The sequence below is a fragment of the Somniosus microcephalus genome, unplaced genomic scaffold (genome assembly GCF_052327205.1).
Source record: "Somniosus microcephalus isolate GS21.2 unplaced genomic scaffold, FLI_Smic_1.0 unresolved_chr3, whole genome shotgun sequence".
Lineage (NCBI taxonomy): Eukaryota > Metazoa > Chordata > Chondrichthyes > Squaliformes > Somniosidae > Somniosus > Somniosus microcephalus.
This window is the reverse complement of record NW_028225181.1, coordinates 56,398,790-56,424,955: the sequence shown is the minus strand read 5'-3', so window position 1 is coordinate 56,424,955 and position 26,166 is coordinate 56,398,790. Positions and strand designations below refer to the sequence as shown.

The window sequence follows — 26,166 nt, the reverse complement described above, 5'->3', positions numbered from 1 at the left end:
AAGAGGAGAGAACAATAGAAAAAATTTGCCCTCCTGATCACATCTTCCTCAGACTGATGGTATGAAAAACACATCTGACTCTCATCCTGAAGTCAGAGTCCAGATCCCCTCCCCCACCCTTTTCTTTTGCAGAATGCATCTTCTCTGAACCATGTCAGAATGTAACTTTCGCTGTCTGGATTGGTTAGATTGAAAAAAAGATACTCGTGTTCAATTAATCGGATTGCAGCACAGGAGCAAATGGGAGGTGCTGTTCAACCGGCAAGTTCGGAAGAGCGAACGGGGAAGCGACGGAGAGATGGTGGGTGCGAGAGTGACAGCGGTCGATAGATTGCAAGAAATGGGAGAAAGAAAAATGGTGTATACCTGAATAACTGAGAGGCAGCAGGTGTGGAGACGAGTGAGTGAACGGTCTGATTTCAGTTGGTTGGGTGACGGTGTTTGTAGTGTTCGGTGCGCGGCTCAGGCCAATGTACGGACCAGAGGAAACTCTGCGAATCAGATCTGCCTGTCAATAGCAACTGAATGAAAAGGTGACACAAAACCGGCATCCCTGCACGGTTTACTGCAGCGACGAAATTTATTAATGTCGCAATATCTGGCAGCGGTGGGATTCGAACCCACGCCCCCGAAGAGACTGGAGCCTTAGTCCAGCGCCTTAGACCGCTCGGCCACGCTACCACATGCAAACGTTGCGGAATTTGAAACTATTACCTGGTGAATGAAATGTGGCATGGTCTTGCAAATAACAGGGGAAACAAGAGGAAATTAAATTCGTGGACGGCAAACTCACTTCTGATGCAACCCAGTAGATCAGAAGAAGCTACGTCTTCACAGGGCAACTCTAATAAATAGATGTTTGCTGGAACACACCCATTGTAAATTTCATTCATAATTTATCCCTGTTGTGTATTGCAAGCAGGAAGTTGGTGTAAGTAAAGTGTGATAAAAATAAATGCGTTTGATTGTGGCTAGCAATAGAGGAATTTATTGCTGGTGTAAATAAGAACGCAACTAGCAGAGGATGGTTTCGATCCATCGACCTCTGGGTTATGGGCCCAGCACGCTTCCGCTGCGCCACTCTGCTGCCGGCTGGTGTGGGATCCCGGCTGGTGCTCAGGTTCCGATGCCCCACGGTGCTGTGTGTTAGCGAGACACATTTCAGCATCCAGGCTGTGTTGAAAACTATAGAACGGCCCTCAATCCGCCCAGAGACCCGGACCCCGCAGCAGCCGAGTTTGCAGGCTAACTTGGCTGCACAATGTCACAAGGACACTCAGTATTGCACCACCGACAATGGGACGGACAAAAAATGACACACAAAAAACCGGCAAGGGTCTTTCTGGCCACACAAAGGGAGGGACAGAGAAAGACACTGCGGATACCAAAGAGAAAGAGACAGACAGACATTCCGAATAACGCGAGGCAGAGACAGAGACTGAGGGAAAACCGAGACTGCGAGAGAAACCGAGAGGGAGGTAGACAGCCAGGGAAACGGAGACTGAGATGAAGAGAGAGACTTGCATGAAAGTGCGTTCTGCTGTGTAAAGAAATTCCCTGTAGTGTAAAAATGTTCCCTGTTATATAAAATTGTTCCCTCTTGTGTAAAGATGGTCGCTGTTGTGTGCAGATTCTCCCTGTTGTTTAGAGATTTTGTGTCCTTCGTAAAGATGTCCGCTATTGAATAATGTGTTTCCTGTTGTGTTAAGGTTCTCCGTGTTGTGTAACGGTGTTCCGTTTTGTGTGATGGTATTCCCGTTTGTGTAAAGGCCAAGAGCACCATCTGGTGCTGGCGACGCGGCGCTGCAGGATGCGTTGAGAGAAAGGGGAAGGCCAAGGCTGCTGCAAGTTTGCAGCATTTGCAGCTTATGTTGGTGCGAATAAAGTGTTTTGAAAGTTGTGTTGCAGTTTCTAGTGTTTATTGCAAGAAGGAAGTTGCTGTAAGTAAAGCATAAAGTGTGATAAAAAAACCTGACGCATTGAGCCTGAAATTTATCGTAACTATAAGAGGAGAGAACAATAGAAAAAATTTGCCCTCCTGATCACATCTTCCTCAGACTGATGGTATGAAAAACACATCTGACTCTCATCCTGAAGTCAGAGTCCAGATCCCCTCCCCCAGCCTTTTCTTTTGCAGAATGCATCTTCTCTTAACCATGTCAGAATGTAACTTTCGCTGTCTGGATTGGTTAGATTGAAAAAAAGATACTCGTGTTCAATTAATCGGATTGCAGCACAGGAGCAAATGGGAGGTGCTGTTCAACCGGCAAGTTCGGAAGAGCGAACGGGGAAGCGACGGAGAGATGGTGGGTGCGAGAGTGACAGCGGTCGATAGATTGCAAGAAATGGGAGAAAGAAAAATGGTGTATACCTGAATAACTGACAGGCAGCAGGTGTGGAGACGAGTGAGTGAACGGTCTGAATTCAGTTGGTTGGGTGACGGTGTTTGCAGTGTTCGGTGCGCGGCTCAGGCCAATGTACGGACCAGAGGAAACTCTGCGAATCAGATCTGCCTGTCAATATCAACTGAATGAAAAGGTGACACAAAACCGGCATCCCTGCACGGTTTACTGCAGCGACGAAATTTATTAACGTCGCAATATCTGGCAGCGGTGGGATTCGAACCCACGCCCCCGAAGAGACTGGAGCCTTAGTCCAGCGCCTTAGACCGCTCGGCCACGCTACCACATCCAAACGTTGCGGAATTTGAAACTATTATCTGGTGATTGAAATGTGGCATGGTCTTGGAAAAAGCAGGGGAAACAAGAGGAAATTAAATTCGTGGACGGCAAACTCACTTCTGATGCAACCCAGTAGATCAGAAGAAGCTACGTTTTCACAGGGCAACTCTAATAAACAGATGTTTGCTGGAACACACCCATTGTAAATTTCATTCATAATTTATCCCTGTTGTGTATTGCAAGCAGGAAGTTGGTGTAAGTAAAGTGTGATAAAAAATAAATGCGTTTGATTGTGGCTAGCAATAGAGGAATTTATTGCTGGTGTAAATAAGAACGCAACTAGCAGAGGATGGTTTCGATCCATCGACCTCTGGGTTATGGGCCCAGCACGCTTCCAGCTGCGCCACTCTGCTGCCGGCTGGTGTGGGATCCCGGCTGGTGCTCAGGTTCCGATGCCCCACGGTGCTGTGTGTTAGCGAGACACATTTCAGCATCCAGGCTGTGTTGAAAACTATAGAACGGCCCTCAATCCGCCCAGAGACCCGGACCCCGCAGCAGCCGAGTTTGCAGGCTAACTTGGCTGCACAATGTCACAAGGACACTCAGTATTACACCACCGACAATGGGACGGACAAAAAATGACACACAAAAAACCGGCAAGGGTCTTTCTGGCCACACAAAGGGAGGGACAGAGAAAGACACTGCGGATACCAAAGAGAAAGAGACAGACAGACATTCCGAATAACGCGAGGCAGAGACAGAGTCTGAGGGAAAACCGAGACTGCGAGAGAAACGGAGAGGGATGTAGACAGCCAGGGAAACGGAGACTGAGATGAAGAGAGAGACTTGCATGAAAGTACGTTCTGCTGTGTAAAGAAATTCCCTGTAGTGTAAAAATGTTCCCTGTTATATAAAATTGTTCCCTCTTGTGTAAAGATGGTCGCTGTTGTGTACAGATTCTCCCTGTTGTTTAGAGATTTTGTGTCCTTTGTAAAGATGTCCGCTATTGAATAATGTGTTTCCTGTTGTGTTAAGGTTCTCCGCGTTGTGTAACGGTGTTCCGTTTTGTGTGATGGTATTCCCGTTTGTGTAAAGGCCAAGAGCACCATCTGGTGCTGGCGACGCGGCGCTGCAGGATGCGTTGAGAGAAAGGGGAAGGCCAAGGCTGCTGCAAGTTTGCAGCATTTGCAGCTTATGTTGGTGCGAATAAAGTGTTTTGAAAGTTGTGTTGCAGTTTCTAGTGTTTATTGCAAGAAGGAAGTTGCTGTAAGTAAAGCATAAAGTGTGATAAAAAAAACCTGACGCATTGAGCCTGAAATTTATCGTAACTATAAGAGGAGAGAACAATAGAAAAAATTTGCCCTCCTGATCACATCTTCCTCAGACTGATGGTATGAAAAACACATCTGACTCTCATCCTGAAGTCAGAGTCCAGATCCCCTCCCCCACCCTTTTCTTTTGCAGAATGCATCTTCTCTGAACCATGTCAGAATGTAACTTTCGCTGTCTGGATTGGTTAGATTGAAAAAAAGATACTCGTGTTCAATTAATCGGATTGCAGCACAGGAGCAAATGGGAGGTGCTGTTCAACCGGCAAGTTCGGAAGAGCGAACGGGGAAGCGACGGAGAGATGGTGGGTGCGAGAGTGACAGCGGTCGATAGATTGCAAGAAATGGGAGAAAGAAAAATGGTGTATACCTGAATAACTGAGAGGCAGCAGGTGTGGAGACGAGTGAGTGAACGGTCTGATTTCAGTTGGTTGGGTGACGGTGTTTGTAGTGTTCGGTGCGCGGCTCAGGCCAATGTACGGACCAGAGGAAACTCTGCGAATCAGATCTGCCTGTCAATAGCAACTGAATGAAAAGGTGACACAAAACCGGCATCCCTGCACGGTTTACTGCAGCGACGAAATTTATTAATGTCGCAATATCTGGCAGCGGTGGGATTCGAACCCACGCCCCCGAAGAGACTGGAGCCTTAGTCCAGCGCCTTAGACCGCTCGGCCACGCTACCACATGCAAACGTTGCGGAATTTGAAACTATTACCTGGTGAATGAAATGTGGCATGGTCTTGCAAATAACAGGGGAAACAAGAGGAAATTAAATTCGTGGACGGCAAACTCACTTCTGATGCAACCCAGTAGATCAGAAGAAGCTACGTCTTCACAGGGCAACTCTAATAAATAGATGTTTGCTGGAACACACCCATTGTAAATTTCATTCATAATTTATCCCTGTTGTGTATTGCAAGCAGGAAGTTGGTGTAAGTAAAGTGTGATAAAAATAAATGCGTTTGATTGTGGCTAGCAATAGAGGAATTTATTGCTGGTGTAAATAAGAACGCAACTAGCAGAGGATGGTTTCGATCCATCGACCTCTGGGTTATGGGCCCAGCACGCTTCCGCTGCGCCACTCTGCTGCCGGCTGGTGTGGGATCCCGGCTGGTGCTCAGGTTCCGATGCCCCACGGTGCTGTGTGTTAGCGAGACACATTTCAGCATCCAGGCTGTGTTGAAAACTATAGAACGGCCCTCAATCCGCCCAGAGACCCGGACCCCGCAGCAGCCGAGTTTGCAGGCTAACTTGGCTGCACAATGTCACAAGGACACTCAGTATTGCACCACCGACAATGGGACGGACAAAAAATGACACACAAAAAACCGGCAAGGGTCTTTCTGGCCACACAAAGGGAGGGACAGAGAAAGACACTGCGGATACCAAAGAGAAAGAGACAGACAGACATTCCGAATAACGCGAGGCAGAGACAGAGACTGAGGGAAAACCGAGACTGCGAGAGAAACCGAGAGGGAGGTAGACAGCCAGGGAAACGGAGACTGAGATGAAGAGAGAGACTTGCATGAAAGTGCGTTCTGCTGTGTAAAGAAATTCCCTGTAGTGTAAAAATGTTCCCTGTTATATAAAATTGTTCCCTCTTGTGTAAAGATGGTCGCTGTTGTGTGCAGATTCTCCCTGTTGTTTAGAGATTTTGTGTCCTTCGTAAAGATGTCCGCTATTGAATAATGTGTTTCCTGTTGTGTTAAGGTTCTCCGTGTTGTGTAACGGTGTTCCGTTTTGTGTGATGGTATTCCCGTTTGTGTAAAGGCCAAGAGCACCATCTGGTGCTGGCGACGCGGCGCTGCAGGATGCGTTGAGAGAAAGGGGAAGGCCAAGGCTGCTGCAAGTTTGCAGCATTTGCAGCTTATGTTGGTGCGAATAAAGTGTTTTGAAAGTTGTGTTGCAGTTTCTAGTGTTTATTGCAAGAAGGAAGTTGCTGTAAGTAAAGCATAAAGTGTGATAAAAAAACCTGACGCATTGAGCCTGAAATTTATCGTAACTATAAGAGGAGAGAACAATAGAAAAAATTTGCCCTCCTGATCACATCTTCCTCAGACTGATGGTATGAAAAACACATCTGACTCTCATCCTGAAGTCAGAGTCCAGATCCCCTCCCCCAGCCTTTTCTTTTGCAGAATGCATCTTCTCTTAACCATGTCAGAATGTAACTTTCGCTGTCTGGATTGGTTAGATTGAAAAAAAGATACTCGTGTTCAATTAATCGGATTGCAGCACAGGAGCAAATGGGAGGTGCTGTTCAACCGGCAAGTTCGGAAGAGCGAACGGGGAAGCGACGGAGAGATGGTGGGTGCGAGAGTGACAGCGGTCGATAGATTGCAAGAAATGGGAGAAAGAAAAATGGTGTATACCTGAATAACTGACAGGCAGCAGGTGTGGAGACGAGTGAGTGAACGGTCTGAATTCAGTTGGTTGGGTGACGGTGTTTGCAGTGTTCGGTGCGCGGCTCAGGCCAATGTACGGACCAGAGGAAACTCTGCGAATCAGATCTGCCTGTCAATATCAACTGAATGAAAAGGTGACACAAAACCGGCATCCCTGCACGGTTTACTGCAGCGACGAAATTTATTAACGTCGCAATATCTGGCAGCGGTGGGATTCGAACCCACGCCCCCGAAGAGACTGGAGCCTTAGTCCAGCGCCTTAGACCGCTCGGCCACGCTACCACATCCAAACGTTGCGGAATTTGAAACTATTATCTGGTGATTGAAATGTGGCATGGTCTTGGAAAAAGCAGGGGAAACAAGAGGAAATTAAATTCGTGGACGGCAAACTCACTTCTGATGCAACCCAGTAGATCAGAAGAAGCTACGTTTTCACAGGGCAACTCTAATAAACAGATGTTTGCTGGAACACACCCATTGTAAATTTCATTCATAATTTATCCCTGTTGTGTATTGCAAGCAGGAAGTTGGTGTAAGTAAAGTGTGATAAAAAATAAATGCGTTTGATTGTGGCTAGCAATAGAGGAATTTATTGCTGGTGTAAATAAGAACGCAACTAGCAGAGGATGGTTTCGATCCATCGACCTCTGGGTTATGGGCCCAGCACGCTTCCAGCTGCGCCACTCTGCTGCCGGCTGGTGTGGGATCCCGGCTGGTGCTCAGGTTCCGATGCCCCACGGTGCTGTGTGTTAGCGAGACACATTTCAGCATCCAGGCTGTGTTGAAAACTATAGAACGGCCCTCAATCCGCCCAGAGACCCGGACCCCGCAGCAGCCGAGTTTGCAGGCTAACTTGGCTGCACAATGTCACAAGGACACTCAGTATTACACCACCGACAATGGGACGGACAAAAAATGACACACAAAAAACCGGCAAGGGTCTTTCTGGCCACACAAAGGGAGGGACAGAGAAAGACACTGCGGATACCAAAGAGAAAGAGACAGACAGACATTCCGAATAACGCGAGGCAGAGACAGAGTCTGAGGGAAAACCGAGACTGCGAGAGAAACGGAGAGGGATGTAGACAGCCAGGGAAACGGAGACTGAGATGAAGAGAGAGACTTGCATGAAAGTACGTTCTGCTGTGTAAAGAAATTCCCTGTAGTGTAAAAATGTTCCCTGTTATATAAAATTGTTCCCTCTTGTGTAAAGATGGTCGCTGTTGTGTACAGATTCTCCCTGTTGTTTAGAGATTTTGTGTCCTTTGTAAAGATGTCCGCTATTGAATAATGTGTTTCCTGTTGTGTTAAGGTTCTCCGTGTTGTGTAACGCTGTTCCGCTTTGTGTGATGGTATTCCCGTTTGTGTAAAGGCCAAGAGCACCATCTGGTGCTGGCGACGCGGCGCTGCAGGATGCGTTGAGAGAAAGGGGAAGGCCAAGGCTGCTGCAAGTTTGCAGCATTTGCAGCTTATGTTGGTGCGAATAAAGTGTTTTGAAAGTTGTGTTGCAGTTTCTAGTGTTTATTGCAAGAAGGAAGTTGCTGTAAGTAAAGCATAAAGTGTGATAAAAAAACCTGACGCATTGAGCCTGAAATTTATCGTAACTATAAGAGGAGAGAACAATAGAAAAAATTAGCCCTCCTGATCACATCTTCCTCAGACTGATGGTATGAAAAACACATCTGACTCTCATCCTGAAGTCAGAATCCAGATCCCCTCCCCCAGCCTTTTCTTTTGCAGAATGCATCTTCTCTTAACCATGTCAGAATGTAACTTTCGCTGTCTGGATTGGTTAGATTGAAAAAAAGATACTCGTGTTCAATTAATCGGATTGCAGCACAGGAGCAAATGGGAGGTGCTGTTCAACCGGCAAGTTCGGAAGAGCGAACGGGGAAGCGACGGAGAGATGGTGGGTGCGAGAGTGACAGCGGTCGATAGATTGCAAGAAATGGGAGAAAGAAAAATGGTGTATACCTGAATAACTGAGAGGCAGCAGGTGTGGAGACGAGTGAGTGAACGGTCTGAATTCAGTTGGTTGGGTGACGGTGTTTGCAGTGTTCGGCTCAGGCCAATGTACGGACCAGAGGAAACTCTGCGAATCAGATCTGCCTGTCAATAGCAACTGAATGAAAAGGTGACACAAAACCGGCATCCCTGCACGGTTTACTGCAGCGACGAAATTTATTAATGTCGCAATATCTGGCAGCGGTGGGATTCGAACCCACGCCCCCGAAGAGACTGGAGCCTTAGTCCAGCGCCTTAGACCGCTCGGCCACGCTACCACATCCAAACGTTGCGGAATTTGAAACTATTACCTGGTGATTGAAATGTGGCATGGTCTTGCAAATAACAGGGGAAACAAGAGGAAATTAAATTCGTGGACGGCAAACTCACTTCTGATGCAACCCAGTAGATCAGAAGAAGCTACGTCTTCACAGGGCAACTCTAATAAATAGATGTTTGCTGGAACACACCCATTGTAAATTTCATTCATAATTTATCCCTGTTGTGTATTGCAAGCAGGAAGTTGGTGTAAGTAAAGTGTGATAAAAATAAATGCGTTTGATTGTGGCTAGCAATAGAGGAATTTATTGCTGGTGTAAATAAGAACGCAACTAGCAGAGGATGGTTTCGATCCATCGACCTCTGGGTTATGGGCCCAGCACGCTTCCGCTGCGCCACTCTGCTGCCGGCTGGTGTGGGATCCCGGCTGGTGCTCAGGTTCCGATGCCCCACATTGCTGTGTGTTAGCGAGACACATTTCAGCATCCAGGCTGTGTTGAAAACTATAGAACGGCCCTCAATCCGCCCAGAGACCCGGACCCCGCAGCAGCCGAGTTTGCAGACTAACTTGGCTGCACAATGTCACAAGGACACTCAGTATTACACCACCGACAATGGGACGGACAAAAAATGACACACAAAAAACCGGCAAGGGTCTTTCTGGCCACACAAAGGGAGGGACAGAGAAAGACACTGCGGATACCAAAGAGAAAGAGACAGACAGACATTCCGAATAACACGAGGCAGAGACAGAGACTGAGGGAAAACCGAGACTGCGAGAGAAACCGAGAGGGATGTAGACAGCGAGGGAAACGGAGACTGAGATGAAGAGAGAGACTTGCATGAAAGTGCGTTCTGCTGTGTAAAGAAATTCCCTGCAGTGTAAAAATGTTCCCTGTTATATAAAATTGTTCCCTCTTGTGTAAAGATGGTCGCTGTTGTGTACAGATTCTCCCTGTTGTTTAGAGATTTTGTGTCCTTTGTAAAGATGTCCGCTATTGAATAATGTGTTTCCTGTTGTGTTAAGGTTCTCCGCGTTGTGTAACGGTGTTCCGTTTTGTGTGATGGTATTCCCGTTTGTGTAAAGGCCAAGAGCACCATCTGGTGCTGGCGACGCGGCGCTGCAGGATGCGTTGAGAGAAAGGGGAAGGCCAAGGCTGCTGCAGGTTTGCAGCATTTGCAGCTTATGTTGGTGCGAATAAAGTGTTTTGAAAGTTGTGTTGCAGTTTCTAGTGTTTATTGCAAGAAGGAAGTTGCTGTAAGTAAAGCATAAAGTGTGATAAAAAAAACCTGACGCATTGAGCCTGAAATTTATCGTAACTATAAGAGGAGAGAACAATAGAAAAAATTTGCCCTCCTGACCACATCTTCCTCAGACTGATGGTATGAAAAACACATCTGACTCTCATCCTGAAGTCAGAGTCCAGATCCCCTCCCCCACCCTTTTCTTTTGCAGAATGCATCTTCTCTGAACCATGTCAGAATGTAACTTTCGCTGTCTGGATTGGTTAGATTGAAAAAAAGATACTCGTGTTCAATTAATCGGATTGCAGCACAGGAGCAAATGGGAGGTGCTGTTCAACCGGCAAGTTCGGAAGAGCGAACGGGGAAGCGACGGAGAGATGGTGGGTGCGAGAGTGACAGCGGTCGATAGATTGCAAGAAATGGGAGAAAGAAAAATGGTGTATACCTGAATAACTGAGAGGCAGCAGGTGTGGAGACGAGTGAGTGAACGGTCTGATTTCAGTTGGTTGGGTGACGGTGTTTGTAGTGTTCGGTGCGCGGCTCAGGCCAGAACCCACGCCCCCGAAAAGACTGGAGCCTTAGTCCAGCGCCTTAGACCGCTCGGCCACGCTACCACATCCAAACGTTGCGGAATTTGAAACTATTACCTGGTGAATGAAATGTGGCATGGTCTTGCAAATAACAGGGGAAACAAGAGGAAATTAAATTCGTGGACGGCAAACTCACTTCTGATGCAACCCAGTAGATCAGAAGAAGCTACGTCTTCACAGGGCAACTCTAATAAATAGATGTTTGCTGGAACACACCCATTGTAAATTTCATTCATAATTTATCCCTGTTGTGTATTGCAAGCAGGAAGTTGGTGTAAGTAAAGTGTGATAAAAATAAATGCGTTTGATTGTGGCTAGCAATAGAGGAATTTATTGCTGGTGTAAATAAGAACGCAACTAGCAGAGGATGGTTTCGATCCATCGACCTCTGGGTTATGGGCCCAGCACGCTTCCGCTGCGCCACTCTGCTGCCGGCTGGTGTGGGATCCCGGCTGGTGCTCAGGTTCCGATGCCCCACAGTGCTGTGTGTTAGCGAGACACATTTCAGCATCCAGGCTGTGTTGAAAACTATCGAACGGCCCTCAATCCGCCCAGAGACCCGGACCCCGCAGCAGCCGAGTTTGCAGGCTAACTTGGCTGCACAATGTCACAAGGACACTCAGTATTACACCACCGACAATGGGACGGACAAAAAATGACACACAAAAAACCGGCAAGGGTCTTTCTGGCCACACAAAGGGAGGGACAGAGAAAGACACTGCGGATACCAAAGAGAAAGAGACAGACAGACATTCCGAATAACACGAGGCAGAGACAGAGACTGAGGGAAAACCGAGACTGCGAGAGAAACGGAGAGGGATGTAGACAGCCAGGGAAACGGAGACTGAGATGAAGAGAGAGACTTGCATGAAAGTACGTTCTGCTGTGTAAAGAAATTCCCTGTAGTGTAAAAATGTTCCCTGTTATATAAAATTGTTCCCTCTTGTGTAAAGATGGTCGCTGTTGTGTACAGATTCTCTCTGTTGTTTAGAGATTTTGTGTCCTTTGTAAAGATGTCCGCTATTGAATAATGTGTTTCCTGTTGTGTTAAGGTTCTCCGTGTTGTGTAACGGTGTTCCGCTTTGTGTGATGGTATTCCCGTTTGTGTAAAGGCCAAGAGCACCATCTGGTGCTGGCGACGCGGCGCTGCAGGATGCGTTGAGAGAAAGGGGAAGGCCAAGCCTGCTGCAAGTTTGCAGCATTTGCAGCTTATGTTGGTGCGAATAAAGTGTTTTGAAAGTTGCTTTGCAGTTTCTAGTGTTTATTGCAAGAAGGAAGTTGCTGTAAGTAAAGCATAAAGTGTGATAAAAAAAACCTGACGCATTGAGCCTGAAATTTATCGTAACTATAAGAGGAGAGAACAATAGAAAAAATTTGCCCTCCTGATCACATCTTCCTCAGACTGATGGTATGAAAAACACATCTGACTCTCATCCTGAAGTCAGAGTCCAGATCCCCTCCCCCAGCCTTTTCTTTTGCAGAATGCATCTTCTCTTAACCATGTCAGAATGTAACTTTCGCTGTCTGGATTGGTTAGATTGAAAAAAAGATACTCGTGTTCAATTAATCGGATTGCAGCACAGGAGCAAATGGGAGGTGCTGTTCAACCGGCAAGTTCGGAAGAGCGAACGGGGAAGCGACGGAGAGATGGTGGGTGCGAGAGTGACAGCGGTCGATAGATTGCAAGAAATGGGAGAAATAAAAATGGTGTATACCTGAATAACTGAGAGGCAGCAGGTGTGGAGACGAGTGAGTGAACGGTCTGAATTCAATTGGTTGGGTGACGGTGTTTGCAGTGTTCGGTGCGCGGCTCAGGCCAATGTACGGACCAGAGGAAACTCTGCGAATCAGATCTGCCTGTCAATAGCAACTGAATGAAAAGGTGACACAAAACCGGCATCCCTGCACGGTTTACTGCAGCGACGAAATTTATTAACGTCGCAATATCTGGCAGCGGTGGGATTCGAACCCACGCCCCCGAAGAGACTGGAGCCTTAGTCCAGCGCCTTAGACCGCTCGGCCACGCTACCACATCCAAACGTTGCGGAATTTGAAACTATTACCTGGTGATTGAAATGTGGCATGGTCTTGCAAATAACAGGGGAAACAAGAGGAAATTAAATTCGTGGACGGCAAACTCACTTCTGATGCAACCCAGTAGATCAGAAGAAGCTACGTCTTCACAGGGCAACTCTAATAAATAGATGTTTGCTGGAACACACCCATTGTAAATTTCATTCATAATTTATCCCTGTTGTGTATTGCAAGCAGCAAGTTGGTGTAAGTAAAGTGTGATAAAAATAAATGCGTTTGATTGTGGCCAGCAATAGAGGAATTTATTGCTGGTGTAAATAAGAACGCAACTAGCAGAGGATGGTTTCGATCCATCGACCTCTGGGTTATGGGCCCAGCACGCTTCCGCTGCGCCACTCTGCTGCCGGCTGGTGTGGGATCCCGGCTGGTGTCAGGTTCCGATGCCCCACGGTGCTGTGTGTTAGCGAGACACATTTCAGCATCCAGGCTGTGTTGAAAACTATAGAACGGCCCTCAATCCGCCCAGAGACCCGGACCCCGCAGCAGCCGAGTTTGCAGGCTAACTTGGCTGCACAATGTCACAAGGACACTCAGTATTACACCACCGACAATGGGACGGACAAAAAATGACACACAAAAAACCGGCAAGGGTCTTTCTGGCCACACAAAGGGAGGGACAGAGAAAGACACTGCGGATACCAAAGAGAAAGAGACAGACAGACATTCCGAATAACGCGAGGCAGAGACAGAGACTGAGGGAAAACCGAGACTGCGAGAGAAACGGAGAGGGATGTAGACAGCCAGGGAAACGGAGACTGAGATGAAGAGAGAGACTTGCATGAAAGTACGTTCTGCTGTGTAAAGATTTTCCCTGTAGTGTAAAAATGTTCCCTGTTATATAAAATTGTTCCCTCTTGTGTAAAGATGGTCGCTGTTGTGTACAGATTCTCGCTGTTGTTTAGAGATTTTGTGTCCTTTGTAAAGATGTCCGCTATTGAATAATGTGTTTCCTGTTGTGTAAAGGTTCTCCGTGTTGTGTAACGGTGTTCCGCTTTGTGTGATGGTATTCCCGTTTGTGTAAAGGCCAAGAGCACCATCTGGTGCTGGCGACGCGGCGCTGCAGGATGCGTTGAGAGAAAGGGGAAGGCCAAGGCTGCTGCAAGTTTGCAGCATTTGCAGCTTATGTTGGTGCGAATAAAGTGTTTTGAAAGTTGTGTTGCAGTTTCTAGTGTTTATTGCAAGAAGGAAGTTGCTGTAAGTAAAGCATAAAGTGTGATAAAAAAAACCTGACGCATTGAGCCTGAAATTTATCGCAACTATAAGAGGAGAGAACAATAGAAAAAATTTGCCCTCCTGATCACATCTTCCTCAGACTGATGGTATGAAAAACACATCTGACTCTCATCCTGAAGTCAGAGTCCAGATCCCCTCCCCCAGCCTTTTCTTTTGCAGAATGCATCTTCTCTTAACCATGTCAGAATGTAACTTTCGCTGTCTGGATTGGTTAGATTGAAAAAAAGATACTCGTGTTCAATTAATCGGATTGCAGCACAGGAGCAAATGGGAGGTGCTGTTCAACCGGCAAGTTCGGAAGAGCGAACGGGGAAGCGACGGAGAGATGGTGGGTGCGAGAGTGACAGCGGTCGATAGATTGCAAGAAATGGGAGAAATAAAAATGGTGTATACCTGAATAACAGAGGCAGCAGGTGTGGAGACGAGTGAGTGAACGGTCTGAATTCAGTTGGTTGGGTGACGGTGTTTGCAGTGTTCGGTGCGCGGCTCAGGCCAATGTACGGACCAGAGGAAGCTCTGCGAATCAGATCTGCCTGTCAATAGCAACTGAATGAAAAGGTGACACAAAACCGGCATCTCTGCACGGTTTACTGCAGCGACGAAATTTATTAACGTCGCAATATCTGGCAGCGGTGGGATTCGAACCCACGCCTCCGAAGAGACTGGAGCCTTAGTCGAGCGCCTTAGACCGCTCGGCCACGCTACCACATCCAAACGTTGCGGAATTTGAAACTATTACCTGGTGATTGAAATGTGGCATGGTCTTGCAAATAACAGGGTAAACAAGAGGAAATTAAATTCGTGGACGGCAAACTCACTTCTGATGCAACCCAGTAGACCAGAAGAAGCTCCGTCTTCACAGGGCAACTCTAATAAATAGATGTTTGCTGGAACACACCCATTGTAAATTTCATTCATAATTTATCCCTGTTGTGTATTGCAAGCAGCAAGTTGGTGTAAGTAAAGTGTGATAAAAATAAATGCGTTTGATTGTGGCTAGCAATAGAGGAATTTATTGCTGGTGTAAATAAGAACGCAACTAGCAGAGGATGGTTTCGATCCATCGACCTCTGGGTTATGGGCCCAGCACGCTTCCGCTGCGCCACTCTGCTGCCGGCTGGTGTGGGATCCCGGCTGGTGCTCAGGTTCCGATGCCCCACGGTGCTGTGTGTTTGCGAGACACATTTCAGCATCCAGGCTGTGTTGAAAACTATAGAACGGCCCTCAATCCGCCCAGAGACCCGGACCCCGCAGCAGCCGAGTTTGCAGGCTAACTTGGCTGCACAATGTCACAAGGACACTCAGTATTACACCACCGACAATGGGACGGACAAAAAATGACACACAAAAAAGGGTCTTTCTGGCCACACAAAGGGAGGGACAGAGAAAGACACTGCGGATACCAAAGAGAAAGAGACAGACAGACATTCCGAATAACGCGAGGCAGAGACAGAGACTGAGGGAAAACCGAGACTGCGAGAGAAACGGAGAGGGATGTAGACAGCCAGGGAAACGGAGACTGAGATGAAGAGAGAGACTTGCATGAAAGTACGTTCTGCTGTGTAAAGAAATTCCCTGTAGTGTAAAAATGTTCCCTGTTATATAAAATTGTTCCCTCTTGTGTAAAGATGGTCGCTGTTGTGTACAGATTCTCTCTGTTGTTTAGAGATTTTGTGTCCTTTGTAAAGATGTCCGCTATTGAATAATGTGTTTCCTGTTGTGTTAAGGTTCTCCGTGTTGTGTAACGGTGTTCCGCTTTGTGTGATGGTATTCCCGTTTGTGTAAAGGCCAAGAGCACCATCTGGTGCTGGCGACGCGGCGCTGCAGGATGCGTTGAGAGAAATGGGAAGGCCAAGGCTGCTGCAAGTTTGCAGCATTTGCAGCTTATGTTGGTGCGAATAAAGTGTTTTGAAAGTTGTGTTGCAGTTTCTAGTGTTTATTGCAAGAAGGAAGTTGCTGTAAGTAAAGCATAAAGTGTGATAAAAAAACCTGACGCATTGAGCCTGAAATTTATCGTAACTATAAGAGGAGAGAACAATAGAAAAAATTTTCCCTCCTGATCACATCTTCCTCAGACTGATGGTATGAAAAACACATCTGACTCTCATCCTGAAGTCAGAGTCCAGATCCCCTCCCCCAGCCTTTTCTTTTGCAGAATGCATCTTCTCTTAACCATGTCAGAATGTAACTTTCGCTGTCTGGATTGGTTAGATTGAAAAAAAGATACTCGTGTTCAATTAATCGGATTGCAGCACAGGAGCAAATGGGAGGTGCTGTTCAACCGGCAAGTTCGGAAGAGCGAACGGGGAAGCGACGGAGAGATGGTGGGTGCGAGAGTGACAGCGGTCGATAGATTGCAAGAAATGGGAGAAATAAAAATGGTGTATACCTGAATAACTGAGAGGCAGCAGGTGTGGAGACGAGTGAGTGAACGGTCTGAATTCAGTTGGTTGGGTGACGGTGTTTGCAGTGTTCGGTGCGCGGCTCAGGCCAATGTACGGACCAGAGGAAACTCTGCGAATCAGATCTGCCTGTCAATAGCAACTGAATGAAAAGGTGACACAAAACCGGCATCTCTGCACGGTTTACTGCAGCGACGAAATTTATTAACGTCGCAATATCTGGCAGCGGTGGGATTCGAACCCACGCCCCCGAAGAGACTGGAGCCTTAGTCCAGCGCCTTAGACCGCTCGGCCACGCTACCACATCCAAACGTTGCGGAATTTGAAACTATTACCTGGTGATTGAAATGTGGCATGGTCTTGCAAATAACAGGGGAAACAAGAGGAAATTAAATTCGTGGACGGCAAACTCACTTCTGATGCAACCCAGTAGACCAGAAGAAGCTCCTCTTCACAGGGCAACTCTAATAAATAGATGTTTGCTGGAACACACCCATTGTAAATTTCATTCATAATTTATCCCTGTTGTGTATTGCAAGCAGCAAGTTGGTGTAAGTAAAGTGTGATAAAAATAAATGCGTTTGATTGTGGCTAGCAATAGAGGAATTTATTGCTGGTGTAAATAAGAACGCAACTAGCAGAGGATGGTTTCGATCCATCGACCTCTGGGTTATGGGCCCAGCACGCTTCCGCTGCGCCACTCTGCTGCCGGCTGGTGTGGGATCCCGGCTGGTGCTCAGGTTCCGATGCCCCACGGTGCTGTGTGTTTGCGAGACACATTTCAGCATCCAGGCTGTGTTGAAAACTATAGAACGGCCCTCAATCCGCCCAGAGACCCGGACCCCGCAGCAGCCGAGTTTGCAGGCTAACTTGGCTGCACAATGTCACAAGGACACTCAGTATTACACCACCGACAATGGGACGGACAAAAAATGACACACAAAAAAGGGTCTTTCTGGCCACACAAAGGGAGGGACAGAGAAAGACACTGCGGATACCAAAGAGAAAGAGACAGACAGACATTCCGAATAACGCGAGGCAGAGACAGAGACTGAGGGAAAACCGAGACTGCGAGAGAAACGGAGAGGGATGTAGACAGCCAGGGAAACGGAGACTGAGATGAAGAGAGAGACTTGCATGAAAGTACGTTCTGCTGTGTAAAGAAATTCCCTGTAGTGTAAAAATGTTCCCTGTTATATAAAATTGTTCCCTCTTGTGTAAAGATGGTCGCTGTTGTGTACAGATTCTCTCTGTTGTTTAGAGATTTTGTGTCCTTTGTAAAGATGTCCGCTATTGAATAATGTGTTTCCTGTTGTGTTAAGGTTCTCCGTGTTGTGTAACGGTGTTCCGCTTTGTGTGATGGTATTCCCGTTTGTGTAAAGGCCAAGAGCACCATCTGGTGCTGGCGACGCGGCGCTGCAGGATGCGTTGAGAGAAATGGGAAGGCCAAGGCTGCTGCAAGTTTGCAGCATTTGCAGCTTATGTTGGTGCGAATAAAGTGTTTTGAAAGTTGTGTTGCAGTTTCTAGTGTTTATTGCAAGAAGGAAGTTGCTGTAAGTAAAGCATAAAGTGTGATAAAAAAACCTGACGCATTGAGCCTGAAATTTATCGTAACTATAAGAGGAGAGAACAATAGAAAAAATTTTCCCTCCTGATCACATCTTCCTCAGACTGATGGTATGAAAAACACATCTGACTCTCATCCTGAAGTCAGAGTCCAGATCCCCTCCCCCAGCCTTTTCTTTTGCAGAATGCATCTTCTCTTAACCATGTCAGAATGTAACTTTCGCTGTCTGGATTGGTTAGATTGAAAAAAAGATACTCGTGTTCAATTAATCGGATTGCAGCACAGGAGCAAATGGGAGGTGCTGTTCAACCGGCAAGTTCGGAAGAGCGAACGGGGAAGCGACGGAGAGATGGTGGGTGCGAGAGTGACAGCGGTCGATAGATTGCAAGAAATGGGAGAAATAAAAATGGTGTATACCTGAATAACTGAGAGGCAGCAGGTGTGGAGACGAGTGAGTGAACGGTCTGAATTCAGTTGGTTGGGTGACGGTGTTTGCAGTGTTCGGTGCGCGGCTCAGGCCAATGTACGGACCAGAGGAAACTCTGCGAATCAGATCTGCCTGTCAATAGCAACTGAATGAAAAGGTGACACAAAACCGGCATCTCTGCACGGTTTACTGCAGCGACGAAATTTATTAACGTCGCAATATCTGGCAGCGGTGGGATTCGAACCCACGCCCCCGAAGAGACTGGAGCCTTAGTCCAGCGCCTTAGACCGCTCGGCCACGCTACCACATCCAAACGTTGCGGAATTTGAAACTATTACCTGGTGATTGAAATGTGGCATGGTCTTGCAAATAACAGGGGAAACAAGAGGAAATTAAATTCGTGGACGGCAAACTCACTTCTGATGCAACCCAGTAGACCAGAAGAAGCTCCTCTTCACAGGGCAACTCTAATAAATAGATGTTTGCTGGAACACACCCATTGTAAATTTCATTCATAATTTATCCCTGTTGTGTATTGCAAGCAGCAAGTTGGTGTAAGTAAAGTGTGATAAAAATAAATGCGTTTGATTGTGGCTAGCAATAGAGGAATTTATTGCTGGTGTAAATAAGAACGCAACTAGCAGAGGATGGTTTCGATCCATCGACCTCTGGGTTATGGGCCCAGCACGCTTCCGCTGCGCCACTCTGCTGCCGGCTGGTGTGGGATCCCGGCTGGTGCTCAGGTTCCGATGCCCCACGGTGCTGTGTGTTTGCGAGACACATTTCAGCATCCAGGCTGTGTTGAAAACTATAGAACGGCCCTCAATCCGCCCAGAGACCCGGACCCCGCAGCAGCCGAGTTTGCAGGCTAACTTGGCTGCACAATGTCACAAGGACACTCAGTATTACACCACCGACAATGGGACGGACAAAAAATGACACACAAAAAAGGGTCTTTCTGGCCACACAAAGGGAGGGACAGAGAAAGACACTGCGGATACCAAAGAGAAAGAGACAGACAGACATTCCGAATAACGCGAGGCAGAGACAGAGACTGAGGGAAAACCGAGACTGCGAGAGAAACGGAGAGGGATGTAGACAGCCAGGGAAACGGAGACTGAGATGAAGAGAGAGACTTGCATGAAAGTACGTTCTGCTGTGTAAAGAAATTCCCTGTAGTGTAAAAATGTTCCCTGTTATATAAAATTGTTCCCTCTTGTGTAAAGATGGTCGCTGTTGTGTACAGATTCTCTCTGTTGTTTAGAGATTTTGTGTCCTTTGTAAAGATGTCCGCTATTGAATAATGTGTTTCCTGTTGTGTTAAGGTTCTCCGTGTTGTGTAACGGTGTTCCGCTTTGTGTGATGGTATTCCCGTTTGTGTAAAGGCCAAGAGCACCATCTGGTGCTGGCGACGCGGCGCTGCAGGATGCGTTGAGAGAAATGGGAAGGCCAAGGCTGCTGCAAGTTTGCAGCATTTGCAGCTTATGTTGGTGCGAATAAAGTGTTTTGAAAGTTGTGTTGCAGTTTCTAGTGTTTATTGCAAGAAGGAAGTTGCTGTAAGTAAAGCATAAAGTGTGATAAAAAAACCTGACGCATTGAGCCTGAAATTTATCGTAACTATAAGAGGAGAGAACAATAGAAAAAATTTTCCCTCCTGATCACATCTTCCTCAGACTGATGGTATGAAAAACACATCTGACTCTCATCCTGAAGTCAGAGTCCAGATCCCCTCCCCCAGCCTTTTCTTTTGCAGAATGCATCTTCTCTTAACCATGTCAGAATGTAACTTTCGCTGTCTGGATTGGTTAGATTGAAAAAAAGATACTCGTGTTCAATTAATCGGATTGCAGCACAGGAGCAAATGGGAGGTGCTGTTCAACCGGCAAGTTCGGAAGAGCGAACGGGGAAGCGACGGAGAGATGGTGGGTGCGAGAGTGACAGCGGTCGATAGATTGCAAGAAATGGGAGAAATAAAAATGGTGTATACCTGAATAACTGAGAGGCAGCAGGTGTGGAGACGAGTGAGTGAACGGTCTGAATTCAATTGGTTGGGTGACGGTGTTTGCAGTGTTCGGTGCGCGGCTCAGGCCAATGTACGGACCAGAGGAAACTCTGCGAATCAGATCTGCCTGTCAATAGCAACTGAATGAAAAGGTGACACAAAACCGGCATCCCTGCACGGTTTACTGAAGCGACGAAATTTATTAACGTCGCAATATCTGGCAGCGGTGGGATTCGAACCCACGCCCCCGAAGAGACTGGAGCCTTAGTCCAGCGCCTTAGACCGCTCGGCCACGCTACCACATCCAAACGTTGCGGAATTTGAAACTATTACCTGGTGATTGAAATGTGGCATGGTCTTGCAAATAACAGGGGAAACAAGAGGAAATTAAATTCGTGGACGGCAAACTCACTTCTGATGCAACCCAGTAGATCAGAAGAAGCTACGTCTTCACAGGGCAACTCTAATAAATAGATGTTTGCTGGAACACACCCATTGTAAATTTCATTCATAATTTATCCCTGTTGTGTATTGCAAGCAGCAAGTTGGTGTAAGTAAAGTGTGATAAAAATAAATGCGTTTGATTGTGGCCAGCAATAGAGGAGTTTATTGCTGGTGTAAATAAGAACGCAACTAGCAGAGGATGGTTTCGATCCATCGACCTCTGGGTTATGGGCCCAGCACGCTTCCGCTGCGCCACTCTGCTGCCGGCTGGTGTGGGATCCCGGCTGGTGCTCAGGTTCCGATGCCCCACGGTGCTGTGTGTTAGCGAGACACATTTCAGCATCCAGGCTGTGTTGAAAACTATAGAACGGCCCTCAATCCGCCCAGAGACCCGGACCCCGCAGCAGCCGAGTTTGCAGGCTAACTTGGCTGCACAATGTCACAAGGACACTCAGTATTACACCACCGACAATGGGACGGACAAAAAATGACACACAAAAAAGGGTCTTTCTGGCCACACAAAGGGAGGGACAGAGAAAGACACTGCGGATACCAAAGAGAAAGAGACAGACAGACATTCCGAATAACGCGAGGCAGAGACAGAGACTGAGGGAAAACCGAGACTGCGAGAGAAACGGAGAGGGATGTAGACAGCCAGGGAAACGGAGACTGAGATGAAGAGAGAGACTTGCATGAAAGTACGTTCTGCTGTGTAAAGAAATTCCCTGTAGTGTAAAAATGTTCCCTGTTATATAAAATTGTTCCCTCTTGTGTAAAGATGGTCGCTGTTGTGTACAGATTCTCTCTGTTGTTTAGAGATTTTGTGTCCTTTGTAAAGATGTCCGCTATTGAATAATGTGTTTCCTGTTGTGTTGAGGTTCTCCGTGTTGTGTAACGGTGTTCCGCTTTGTGTGATGGTATTCCCGTTTGTGTAAAGGCCAAGAGCACCATCTGGTGCTGGCGACGCGGCGCTGCAGGATGCGTTGAGAGAAATGGGAAGGCCAAGGCTGCTGCAAGTTTGCAGCATTTGCAGCTTATGTTGGTGCGAATAAAGTGTTTTGAAAGTTGTGTTGCAGTTTCTAGTGTTTATTGCAAGAAGGAAGTTGCTGTAAGTAAAGCATAAAGTGTGATAAAAAAACCTGACGCATTGAGCCTGAAATTTATCGTAACTATAAGAGGAGAGAACAATAGAAAAAATTTTCCCTCCTGATCACATCTTCCTCAGACTGATGGTATGAAAAACACATCTGACTCTCATCCTGAAGTCAGAGTCCAGATCCCCTCCCCCAGCCTTTTCTTTTGCAGAATGCATCTTCTCTTAACCATGTCAGAATGTAACTTTCGCTGTCTGGATTGGTTAGATTGAAAAAAAGATACTCGTGTTCAATTAATCGGATTGCAGCACAGGAGCAAATGGGAGGTGCTGTTCAACCGGCAAGTTCGGAAGAGCGAACGGGGAAGCGACGGAGAGATGGTGGGTGCGAGAGTGACAGCGGTCGATAGATTGCAAGAAATGGGAGAAATAAAAATGGTGTATACCTGAATAACTGAGAGGCAGCAGGTGTGGAGACGAGTGAGTGAACGGTCTGAATTCAGTTGGTTGGGTGACGGTGTTTGCAGTGTTCGGTGCGCGGCTCAGGCCAATGTACGGACCAGAGGAAGCTCTGCGAATCAGATCTGCCTGTCAATAGCAACTGAATGAAAAGGTGACACAAAACCGGCATCTCTGCACGGTTTACTGCAGCGACGAAATTTATTAACGTCGCAATATCTGGCAGCGGTGGGATTCGAACCCACGCCCCCGAAGAGACTGGAGCCTTAGTCGAGCGCCTTAGACCGCTCGGCCACGCTACCACATCCAAACGTTGCGGAATTTGAAACTATTACCTGGTGATTGAAATGTGGCATGGTCTTGCAAATAACAGGGGAAACAAGAGGAAATTAAATTCGTGGACGGCAAACTCACTTCTGATGCAACCCAGTAGACCAGAAGAAGCTCCGTCTTCACAGGGCAACTCTAATAAATAGATGTTTGCTGGAACACACCCATTGTAAATTTCATTCATAATTTATCCCTGTTGTGTATTGCAAGCAGCAAGTTGGTGTAAGTAAAGTGTGATAAAAATAAATGCGTTTGATTGTGGCTAGCAATAGAGGAATTTATTGCTGGTGTAAATAAGAACGCAACTAGCAGAGGATGGTTTTGATCCATCGACCTCTGGGTTATGGGCCCAGCACGCTTCCGCTGCGCCACTCTGCTGCCGGCTGGTGTGGGATCCCGGCTGGTGCTCAGGTTCCGATGCCCCACGGTGCTGTGTGTTTGCGAGACACATTTCAGCATCCAGGCTGTGTTGAAAACTATAGAACGGCCCTCAATCCGCCCAGAGACCCGGACCCCGCAGCAGCCGAGTTTGCAGGCTAACTTGGCTGCACAATGTCACAAGGACACTCAGTATTACACCACCGACAATGGGACGGACAAAAAATGACACACAAAAAAGGGTCTTTCTGGCCACACAAAGGGAGGGACAGAGAAAGACACTGCGGATACCAAAGAGAAAGAGACAGACAGACATTCCGAATAACGCGAGGCAGAGACAGAGACTGAGGGAAAACCGAGACTGCGAGAGAAACGGAGAGGGATGTAGACAGCCAGGGAAACGGAGACTGAGATGAAGAGAGAGACTTGCATGAAAGTACGTTCTGCTGTGTAAAGAAATTCCCTGTAGTGTAAAAATGTTCCCTGTTATATAAAATTGTTCCCTCTTGTGTAAAGATGGTCGCTGTTGTGTACAGATTCTCCCTGTTGTTTAGAGATTTTGTGTCCTTTGTAAAGATGTCCGCTATTGAATAATGTGTTTCCTGTTGTGTTAAGGTTCTCCGTGTTGTGTAACGGTGTTCCGCTTTGTGTGATGGTATTCCCGTTTGTGTAAAGGCCAAGAGCACCATCTGGTGCTGGCGACGCGGCGCTGCAGGATGCGTTGAGAGAAAGGGGAAGGCCAAGGCTGCTGCAAGTTTGCAGCATTTGCAGCTTATGTTGGTGCCAATAAAGTGTTTTGAAAGTTGTGTTGCAGTTTCTAGTGTTTATTGCAAGAAGGAAGTTGCTGTAAGCAAAGCATAAAGTGTGATAAAAAAAACCTGACGCATTGAGCCTGAAATTTATCGTAACTATAAGAGGAGAGAACAATAGAAAAAATTTGCCCTCCTGATCACATCTTCCTCAGACTGATGGTATGAAAAACACATCTGACTCTCATCCTGAAGTCAGAGTCCAGATCCCCTCCCCCAGCCTTTTCTTTTGCAGAATGCATCTTCTCTTAACCATGTCAGAATGTAACTTTCGCTGTCTGGATTGGTTAGATTGAAAAAAAGATACTCGTGTTCAATTAATCGGATTGCAGCACAGGAGCAAATGGGAGGTGCTGTTCAACCGGCAAGTTCGGAAGAGCGAACGGGGAAGCGACGGAGAGATGGTGGGTGCGAGAGTGACAGCGGTCGATAGATTGCAAGAAATGGGAGAAATAAAAATGGTGTATACCTGAATAACTGAGAGGCAGCAGGTGTGGAGACGAGTGAGTGAACGGTCTGAATTCAGTTGGTTGGGTGACGGTGTTTGCAGTGTTCGGTGCGCGGCTCAGGCCAATGTACGGACCAGAGGAAGCTCTGCGAATCAGATCTGCCTGTCAATAGCAACTGAATGAAAAGGTGACACAAAACCGGCATCTCTGCACGGTTTACTGCAGCGACGAAATTTATTAACGTCGCAATATCTGGCAGCGGTGGGATTCGAACCCACGCCTCCGAAGAGACTGGAGCCTTAGTCCAGCGCCTTAGACCGCTCGGCCACGCTACCACATCCAAACGTTGCGGAATTTGAAACTATTACCTGATGATTGAAATGTGGCATGGTCTTGCAAATAACAGGGGAAACAAGAGGAAATTAAATTCGTGGACGGCAAACTCACTTCTGATGCAACCCAGTAGACCAGAAGAAGCTCCGTCTTCACAGGGCAACTCTAATAAATAGATGTTTGCTGGAACACACCCATTGTAAATTTCATTCATAATTTATCCCTGTTGTGTATTGCAAGCAGCAAGTTGGTGTAAGTAAAGTGTGATAAAAATAAATGCGTTTGATTGTGGCTAGCAATAGAGGAATTTATTGCTGGTGTAAATAAGAACGCAACTAGCAGAGGATGGTTTCGATCCATCGACCTCTGGGTTATGGGCCCAGCACGCTTCCGCTGCGCCACTCTGCTGCCGGCTGGTGTGGGATCCCGGCTGGTGCTCAGGTTCCGATGCCCCACGGTGCTGTGTGTTTGCGAGACACATTTCAGCATCCAGGCTGTGTTGAAAACTATAGAACGGCCCTCAATCCGCCCAGAGACCCGGACCCCGCAGCAGCCGAGTTTGCAGGCTAACTTGGCTGCACAATGTCACAAGGACACTCAGTATTACACCACCGACAATGGGACGGACAAAAAATGACACACAAAAAAGGGTCTTTCTGGCCACACAAAGGGAGGGACAGAGAAAGACACTGCGGATACCAAAGAGAAAGAGACAGACAGACATTCCGAATAACGCGAGGCAGAGACAGAGACTGAGGGAAAACCGAGACTGCGAGAGAAACGGAGAGGGATGTAGACAGCCAGGGAAACGGAGACTGAGATGAAGAGAGAGACTTGCATGAAAGTACGTTCTGCTGTGTAAAGATTTTCCCTGTAGTGTAAAAATGTTCCCTGTTATATAAAATTGTTCCCTCTTGTGTAAAGATGGTCGCTGTTGTGTACAGATTCTCGCTGTTGTTTAGAGATTTTGTGTCCTTTGTAAAGATGTCCGCTATTGAATAATGTGTTTCCTGTTGTGTAAAGGTTCTCCGTGTTGTGTAACGGTGTTCCGCTTTGTGTGATGGTATTCCCGTTTGTGTAAAGGCCAAGAGCACCATCTGGTGCTGGCGACGCGGCGCTGCAGGATGCGTTGAGAGAAAGGGGAAGGCCAAGGCTGCTGCAAGTTTGCAGCATTTGCAGCTTATGTTGGTGCGAATAAAGTGTTTTGAAAGTTGTGTTGCAGTTTCTAGTGTTTATTGCAAGAAGGAAGTTGCTGTAAGTAAAGCATAAAGTGTGATAAAAAAAACCTGACGCATTGAGCCTGAAATTTATCGCAACTATAAGAGGAGAGAACAATAGAAAAAATTTGCCCTCCTGATCACATCTTCCTCAGACTGATGGTATGAAAAACACATCTGACTCTCATCCTGAAGTCAGAGTCCAGATCCCCTCCCCCAGCCTTTTCTTTTGCAGAATGCATCTTCTCTTAACCATGTCAGAATGTAACTTTCGCTGTCTGGATTGGTTAGATTGAAAAAAAGATACTCGTGTTCAATTAATCGGATTGCAGCACAGGAGCAAATGGGAGGTGCTGTTCAACCGGCAAGTTCGGAAGAGCGAACGGGGAAGCGA

The 26,166-nt window shown here is 47.0% G+C and overlaps 10 non-coding genes across 10 annotated transcripts; all 10 read right to left on the bottom strand.

The window, feature by feature from the left end:
• Positions 1 to 599: 599 nt before the first annotated feature.
• On the bottom strand, positions 600 to 681 carry trnal-aag (transfer RNA leucine (anticodon AAG)). Its single transcript has one exon. It is a non-coding gene; the product is annotated as a tRNA-Leu (tRNA).
• Positions 682 to 2,604: 1,923 nt separating this feature from the next.
• Positions 2,605 to 2,686, bottom strand: trnal-aag (transfer RNA leucine (anticodon AAG)). The gene has a single exon. It is a non-coding gene; the product is annotated as a tRNA-Leu (tRNA).
• A 1,926-nt stretch (positions 2,687 to 4,612) lies between these two features.
• On the bottom strand, positions 4,613 to 4,694 carry trnal-aag (transfer RNA leucine (anticodon AAG)). Its single transcript has one exon. It is a non-coding gene; the product is annotated as a tRNA-Leu (tRNA).
• A 1,923-nt stretch (positions 4,695 to 6,617) lies between these two features.
• On the bottom strand, positions 6,618 to 6,699 carry trnal-aag (transfer RNA leucine (anticodon AAG)). Its single transcript has one exon. It is a non-coding gene; the product is annotated as a tRNA-Leu (tRNA).
• A 1,918-nt stretch (positions 6,700 to 8,617) lies between these two features.
• Positions 8,618 to 8,699, bottom strand: trnal-aag (transfer RNA leucine (anticodon AAG)). The gene has a single exon. It is a non-coding gene; the product is annotated as a tRNA-Leu (tRNA).
• Positions 8,700 to 12,483: 3,784 nt separating this feature from the next.
• trnal-aag (transfer RNA leucine (anticodon AAG)) lies at positions 12,484 to 12,565 on the bottom strand. The gene has a single exon. It is a non-coding gene; the product is annotated as a tRNA-Leu (tRNA).
• A 3,919-nt stretch (positions 12,566 to 16,484) lies between these two features.
• trnal-aag (transfer RNA leucine (anticodon AAG)) lies at positions 16,485 to 16,566 on the bottom strand. The gene has a single exon. It is a non-coding gene; the product is annotated as a tRNA-Leu (tRNA).
• Positions 16,567 to 18,481: 1,915 nt separating this feature from the next.
• trnal-aag (transfer RNA leucine (anticodon AAG)) lies at positions 18,482 to 18,563 on the bottom strand. Its single transcript has one exon. It is a non-coding gene; the product is annotated as a tRNA-Leu (tRNA).
• A 1,915-nt stretch (positions 18,564 to 20,478) lies between these two features.
• trnal-aag (transfer RNA leucine (anticodon AAG)) lies at positions 20,479 to 20,560 on the bottom strand. The gene has a single exon. It is a non-coding gene; the product is annotated as a tRNA-Leu (tRNA).
• A 3,915-nt stretch (positions 20,561 to 24,475) lies between these two features.
• On the bottom strand, positions 24,476 to 24,557 carry trnal-aag (transfer RNA leucine (anticodon AAG)). The gene has a single exon. It is a non-coding gene; the product is annotated as a tRNA-Leu (tRNA).
• Positions 24,558 to 26,166: the final 1,609 nt, after the last annotated feature.